The 8,209-nt window shown below is 42.3% G+C and overlaps 1 long non-coding RNA gene across 1 annotated transcript; it reads right to left on the reverse strand.

Annotated features, from left to right (window-relative positions):
• Nucleotides 1-3,329: 3,329 nt before the first annotated feature.
• On the reverse strand, nt 3,330-8,056 carry LOC110526317. Its single transcript, XR_005052191.1, has 4 exons — nt 7,475-8,056; nt 4,657-7,342; nt 4,069-4,114; nt 3,330-3,931 (listed from the first exon to the last, which is right to left on the reverse strand). It is a non-coding gene; the product is annotated as an uncharacterized LOC110526317 (long non-coding RNA).
• Nucleotides 8,057-8,209: the final 153 nt, after the last annotated feature.

Below are 8,209 nucleotides of genomic sequence, written 5' to 3' on the forward strand. Positions count from 1 at the left end.
CCTTGACCAGCACAAAAACATCCTGTGGCATTCTGCATTAGCATCAAATAGCCCCCGTGATATGCAACTTTTCAGGGAAGTTAGGAACAAATATACACAGGCAGTTAGGAAAGCTCAGGCTAGCGTTTTCAAGCAGAAATGTGCATCCTGTAGCACAAACTCAAAAAAGTTCTGGGACACTGTAAAGTCCATGAAGAACAAGAGCACCTCCTCCCAGCTGCCCACTGCACTGAAGCGAGGAAACACTGTCACCACCGATAAATCCACTACAATTGAGAATTTCAATAAGCATTTCTCTACGGCTTGCCATGCTCTCCACCTGGCTACCCCTACCCCGATCAACAACCCTCCATCCCCCACAGCAACTCGCCCAAAACTCCCCCATTTCTCCTTCACCCAAATTCATATAGATGATGTTCTGAAAGAGCTGCAAAATCTGGACCGCCACAAATCAGCCGGGCTAGACAATCTGGACCCTCTCTTTCTAAAATTATCTGCCGAAATTGTTGCAGCCCCTAATACTAGCCTGTTCAACCTCTCTTTCGTATCATCTGAGATTCCCATAGATTGGAAAGCTGCCGTGGCCATCCCCCTATTCAAAGGGGGAGACACTCTAGACCCAAACTGCTACAGACCTATATCTATCCTACCCTCCCTTTCTAAGGTCTTCGAAAGCCAAGTAAACAAACAGATTACCGACCATTTTGAATCCCACCGTACCTTCTCCGCTATGCAATCTGGTTTCAGAGCTGGTCATGGGTGCACCTCAGCCACGTTCAAGGTCCTAAACGATATCACAACCGCCGATCGATAAGAGACATTACTGTGCAGCCGTATTCATCGACCTGGCTAAGGCTTTCGACTCTGTCAATCACAACATTCTTATTGGCAGACTCAACAGCCTTGGTTTCTCAAATGATTGCCTCGCCTGGTTCACCAACTACTTCTCTGATAGAGTTCAGTGCGTCAAATCGGAGGGCCTGGTGTCCGGACCTCTGGCAGTCTCTATGGGGGTGCCACAGGGTTCAATTCTCGGGCCGACTCTCTTCTCTGTATACATCAATGATGTCGCTCTTGCTGCTGGTGATTATTTGATCCACCTCTACGCAGACGACACCATTCTGTATACATTTGACCCTTCTTTGGACACTGTGTTAACTAAACTCCAGACGAGCTTCAATGTCATACAACTCTCCTTCCGTGGCCTCCAACTGCTCTTAAATGCAAGTAAAACTAAATGCATGCTCTTCAACCGATCGCTGCCCGCACCTGCCCGCCTAGCATCACTACTGACTTAGAATATGTGGACAACTACAAATACCTAGGTGTCTGGTTAGACTGTAAACTCTCCTTCCAGACTCACATTAAACATCTCCAATCCAAAATTAAATATAGAATCGGCTTCCTATTTCGCAACAAAGCATCCTTCACTCATGCTGCCAAACATACCCTCGTAAAACTGACCATCCTACCGATCCTCAACTTCGGCAATGTCATCTACAAAATAGCCTCCAACACTCTACTCAACAAATTGGATGCAGTCTATCACAGTGCCATCCGTTTTGTCATTAAAGCCCTATATACGACCCAACATTGCGACCTGTACGCTCTCATTGGCTGGCCCTCACTTCATACTCATGGCCGAACCCACTGGCTCCAGGTCATCTACAAGTCTCTGCTAGGTAAAGCCCCGCCTTATCTCAGCTCACTGGTCACCATAGCAGCACCCACCTGTAGCACGCGCTCCAACAGGTATATCTCACTGGTCACCCCCAAAGCCAATTCTTCCCTCTCCTTCCAGGTCTCTGCTGCCAATGACTGGAACGAACTGCAAAAATCACTAAAGCTGGAGACTCTTATCTCCCTCACTAGCTTGAAGCACCAGCTGTCAGAACAGCTCACAGATCACTGCACCTGTACATAGCCCATCTGTAAATAGCCCATCCAACTAACTATTTTTTTTATCTTGCTCCTTTGCACCCCAGTATCTCTACTTGCACATTCTTCTTCTGCACATTCTACCATTCCAGTGTTTAATTGCTATGTTGTAATTACTTCGCCACCATGGACTATTTATTGCCTTACCTCCCTTGTCCTCCCTCATTTGCACATGCTGTATATATACTTTTTTCTACTGTATTATTGATTGTATGTTTGTTTATTCCATGTGTAACTCTGTGTTTTGTATGTGTCAAATTGCTTTGCTTTTTCTTGGCCAGATTGCAGTTGCAAATGAGAACTAGTTCTCAACTCGCCTACCTGGTTAAATAAAGGTGAAAAAAAATAACCTCTCAGACAGTAATCTGGACAGGACAGGATGCTCTGCGATGTGACCATGAATGCAACTGGAGAGCCACAGATCAAAGACCACTCTGATGTAGCATATCTTCTCTTTGAAGTTATAAGGACTGAGCACAGTAGGCCAGTTCAACTTAATTGGGGAGGATAGGCTCACAGTAATGCCTGGAACGGAGTGGATGAAATGGTATCGAACACATCAATTCCATTTACTCCATTCCAAACATTATGAGCCGTCCTCCCCTCAACAGCCCTCTGTGACTCTGAGGGACTTATTCTGAACCACTTTAACGCAACTGGCACAGAGAGTAGGCATTCCACATAGAAATCATCCAAAGTAATATTGTCATAGAGCTTTGTACTGTTGGGACAGTCCACTTCACCGAGTCACCCCAACTCCTTTACATCCACTGGAAAAACACATCAAGACAAAATGTTGTGACAGCGTTGAAAAAAGCCTCAAGCTCCTGAGTTCCAGGAAAACACCCCATTGCAACGCTACAGATCTACGCAAGACAAGTGTCAAACAAGCCTCCCTCTGCAGGATCCTGGGTCATGTTCTGCAAGCTCAAACCTTGGGAAAGTTCCTAAAACGAAGGGTCCACTTCAAACTTAGTTGAAGTACACTTATTTTTATTTTCTGTTTGTTTCAAAGTATTTTCAAGGTCATTGAATGAAATCCTGCTCTCTTGGAGATGGGTCCCTCAAGGCTTAGGAGACTCGTTTCTGTGTCCTGTGTGTAACCCTTTACCTGCCTCATCCATTGAGGCATCCATATCATTCACTGTTCATATAGTAATCTACCCTCTAGTGACAGTACTAGTATCTACACTGCATTTTGATTACAGTAGCACTGCTTCAACCTGACATAGACAGGGTGCTACGACCTTGAAAATGTCCTAGGCCTGGAAATTTCAACACAATGGGTTTGCCAGAAAACAGGTGCGATTCAGTGGCAGGTAAAACACAGTTTCCTGAAACCCACCAACGACACACTATTGACATTCTGGATTACTCAATCCAGTCTCTGGACGAGAGACACTATTGGTTAAGACTATTTGATTATTAACCAAATATTGTCTCATACTGTGAGTCAAGGGGATAGGGGACAACCATAACAACGAGAAAGATTGAGAGGTTACATAGAGTACTAGTTACTATCAGGAAGGCCATTTTATATCCAAAGTGCTCATATATAGATGACACCTATATGGTCCAGTTGATTGGACGTAGTCGATAATAAAGTGTACTGCAAAATGTACTGTCAAATAGCCCTCTAAAGGGCCTTCACCTTCAGTATGCCAAACAGACACGTGTGTTTGAATGAAGTACAGTCCATGTTTACATCAGTAAAACTACACAGTGAGGAGAGTTTTACTGCAAAGGGTGCCAATCCAAATATTTAAACATTTCCTGTAACTGCGGTGACTGACAACACAGCATGATGGGATACTGGAGGATTAGGTCTTCTTCTTCAGATCCTCAAAGCACCGTGACAGGTCATCAAAGTCGATGTCATCAGAGCTCGCAGTGTTTCGTCCAACTCCAAAGGAGGAAGTGGGAAGCGTGTCGGGAACTGAGGGCAGCTCAGGGAGGGCGTTGTTATCGTAGATCTGGGATGAAGGCCCGGGGCCTGTGGAAAGAACATACTGTATGTTTAGATTGACATTACAAATACACCCCAATGCAACCGTTACGCAAAAAGAAAGCAATACTATCGCTGAAGAGATTGACGTGTAGGAAAGGAAATATTCATTGAAAACAACTTACCAGACACCTGGGATCGATCAGAAGGTTTAATAGACAGCTCATCAATCTGAAAAATACACACACATCATGATCGCTCTACCCTGCCTGCATGTTGAACTGTTAAAGTTGTATAGATACATGAGAAAAACAATGTTTTGTATGTTAGTATGTGATTGGAGGAGGAATAATCATTGAAGTAGTGCATTGCTGAGAAAGTCAACACCGCTGGGGTAAGAATGAGCAAAAAGCAAGAGCTAATAATATAATTAACCTCAAATTGCATTCACTTCACTATGAGGAACATGGCTTCCCTGCCACATCCAGTAACATACTAGTTTGACAGCAAGTAGATCTGTTTCAGCATATTATAAATCACTCAGAGCATTCAAAAGACATTCGTGTGCAGTTCAGCACAAGGTTAGTGATTAGCAGTTAATACCAGCTATGACCGTTTCCACATTCTATCACGTCCCTGTATCATAGCACTGTGCTGCAGAGACAAGCGATGGCACAAGCAAACTATAATGAACTCCTCTTCCCTGAAAGGTGAACTGGCCGGCTGTCCATCTGTCTGGAGAAGCAGAAGGGGCAGGGGGCTCTGACACTTACAGACTCGTAGGGAGGGGGCAGCTGGGCAGCTCAGGGGGGTGTCCTCCTCTCATTGGAGGCTGGAAGTTGTTAAAGGCATCATATGTGCCAACAGTTGAACCCTATGAGGCCGGGCATCTAAAGAAAAAAACGAATATGTATAAAAACATCACATTCATATCAACATCTCTATATTTCAGTCTTAAAGCCGGAATCCTTAATGGTGAAACAGCCATGTCTGTTGGCGATATTACAACAACAAAGTTACTGCAAACAACTAACACTGGTAATCTACCCTCTCTAGTGGCAGCACTAGTAGCTACACTGCACTACCAACCGACTTCCTTGATTACAGTAGCACTTATTCACTTGAAAAGATATGACACAGAAACAATTACATCTAAGAAAATTAGCCACCCCAGAACTTCAATTAGAAATATGTCCTTTATTAGACATAAGAAACATAGGCTAATATCTGTTTTGTGACAAGATATACAGTACACTTGCTAATCAAAGTTAGTATCAAACACTCTTCAAACAATCCTATATTACACCTAAGAGGATGAGCAGTCAAAGCAGTGAGCGGGTCACTGTACGGTAGTGTTAAAGTCTTATTTTAGGATGGTGGAGTAGACAGTCCTAACTTCCATCCATAGTAAATGAGTGAAAACAAGCTATAAGACTGGAACAGCAAATCCAGCCCCGTTTCTCTCCTTTATCAAAACTACTTCCATCACCAAGATTCAATGTTCATAAAATAAAAAAACTTAAAACTAATTTTAACAAAGATTATATAAATTAAGAAATAGGCATGTTACAAGTGGTGTAAAGTACTTAGGTAAAAATACTTTACAGTACTACTTAAGTCATTTTCTGGAGTATCTGTACTTTACTATTTATAATTTTGACAACTTTTACTTCACTACTTTCCCCCAAAAAAAATATTGTACATTTTCCCCGACACCCAAAAGTACTCGTTACATTTTGAATGCTTAACAGGACAGAAAATTGGTCCAATTCACACTATCAAAATAACATCCCTGGTCATCTCTATCGCCTCTGATCTGGTGGGCTTACTAAACACAAATGCTTAGTTTGTGTATTATGTCTGTGTTGGGAGTGTGTCCCTGGCTATCCGCAAAATTTAAAAACACAAGAATTGTGTTTTCTGGTTGCTTAAAATAAGGAATTTTTAATTATTTATACTTTCAATACTTAAGTATTTTAAAACCAAATACTTTGACTTTTAATCAAGTAGTATTTTACTGGGTGACTTTCACTTGAGTCATTTTCTATTAAGGCATCTTTACTTTTATTCAAGTATGACAATTGGGTCGTTTTTCCACCACAGCATGTTACGTGTACATAGTCTGAATATACTTACAGAATGGGAAGGTCTTGGATGATGGTAAATGCAGTGTGACGCACATACATAGATAACATACTGAATCACACTATAAACCTCTATTACACAAAGAGGAAGAAGAACCCATTACATTTGAGGAACGTATTTACATCAAACTTACATGGTCAAGTGGTTTGTCATAGAGTATAATTTCTGTCACCAGTGAAATCATGCATTCCAGTCACCAATACACTGCATGGGTTATTTTACACAAACATGGAAAGTGCATGTATAGGGTTAAACTAAATCATCTTTAAAACATCAAGTGAATATTATTAGAACAAATGTACAAAATAAAAATATTTTCCAACTCTTGCCTTCAACCTCCTACCAACATTCGTTTGCTGTACAATTAAAACAATCCTTCCTGTAAATAGCATTGTGTATTTCATATCGCAATACCCCACTTTATCAATCAAGTCTAATTAAATCCCTTCACCCCATGTAAGGTAACAGATATGTCAAAGAACCGGTTTCAGATGTCCCCAAAGGTCCAGACCCAGAGAGTAACGAGGGTAAAACCCGACAGGCCGTAGCACCCGGTCTTGAAAATGTCCTAGGCCTGAATATTTCGACATAATGGGTGTGCCAGAAAACAGGTTGTTCTAGTAGGCGATTCAGTGGCAGGTAAAAAAACAGGTTCATGAAACCCACCAACGACACACTATTGACATTCTGGATTACTCAATCCAGTCTCTGGACGAGAGACCCTACTAGTTAAGACTATTTGATTATTAACCAAATATTGTCTCATACTGTGAGTCAAGGGGATAGGGGACAACCATAACAACGAGAAAGATTGAGAGGTTACATAGAGTACTAGTTACTATCAGGAAGGCCATTTCATATCCAAAGTGCTCATATAAAGATGACACCTATATGGTCCAGTTGATTGGACGTAGTCGATAATAAAGTGTACTGCAAAATGTACTGTCAAATAGCCCTCTAAAGGGCCTTCACCTTCAGTATGCCAGACAGACACGTGTGTTTAAATGAGGTACAGTTCATGTTAACATCAGTAAAACTACACAGTGAGGAGAGTTTCACTGCAAAGGGTGCCAATCCAAATATTTAAACATTTCCTGTAACTGCGGTGACTGACAACACAGCATGATGGGATACTGGAGGATTAGGTCTTCTTCTTCAGATCCTCAAAGCGCCGTGACAGGTCATCAAAGTCGATGTCATCAGAGCTCGCAGTGTTTCGTCCAACTCCAAAGGAGGAAGTGGGAAGCGTGTCGGGAACTGAGGGCAGCTCAGGGAGGGCGTTGTTATCGTAGATCTGGGATGAAGGCCCGGGGCCTGTGGAAAGAACATATGTTTAGATTGACATTACAAATACACCCCAATGCAACCGTTACGCAAAAAGAAAGCAATACTATCGCTGAAGAGATTGACGTGTAGGAAAGGAAATATTCATTGAAAACAACTTACCAGACACCTGGGATCGATCAGAAGGTTTAATAGACAGCTCATCAATCTGAAAAATACACACACATCATGATCGCTCTACCCTGCCTGCATGTTGAACTGTTAAAGTTGTATAGATACATGAGAAAAACAATGTTTTGTATGTTAGTATGTGATTGGAGGAGGAATAATCATTGAAGTAGTGCATTGCTGAGAAAGTCAACACCGCTGGGGTAAGAATGAGCAAAAAGCAAGAGCTAATAATATAATTAACCTCAAATTGCATTCACTTCACTATGAAGAACATGGCTTCCCTGCCACATCCAGTAACATACTAGTTTGACAGCAAGTAGATCTGTTTCAGCATATTATAAATCACTCAGAGCATTCAAAAGACATTCGTGTGCAGTTCAGCACAAGGTTAGTGATTAGCAGTTAATACCAGCTATGACCGTTTCCACATTCTATCACGTCCCTGTATCATAGCACTGTGCTGCAGAGACAAGCGATGGCACAAGCAAACTATAATGAACTCCTCTTCCCTGAAAGGTGAACTGGCCGGCTGTCCATCTGTCTGGAGAAGCAGAAGGGGCAGGGGGCTCTGACACTTACAGACTCGTAGGCAGGGGGCAGCTGGGCAGCTCAGGGGGGTGTCCTCCTCTCATTGGAGGCTGGAAGTTGTTAAAGGCATCATATGTGCCAACAGTTGAACCCTATGAGGCCGGGCATCTAAAGAAAAAAACGAATATGTATAAAAAC

The sequence above is a fragment of the Oncorhynchus mykiss genome, chromosome 6 (assembly GCF_013265735.2).
Source record: "Oncorhynchus mykiss isolate Arlee chromosome 6, USDA_OmykA_1.1, whole genome shotgun sequence".
In the NCBI taxonomy this organism is placed as follows: Eukaryota; Metazoa; Chordata; class Actinopteri; order Salmoniformes; family Salmonidae; genus Oncorhynchus; species Oncorhynchus mykiss.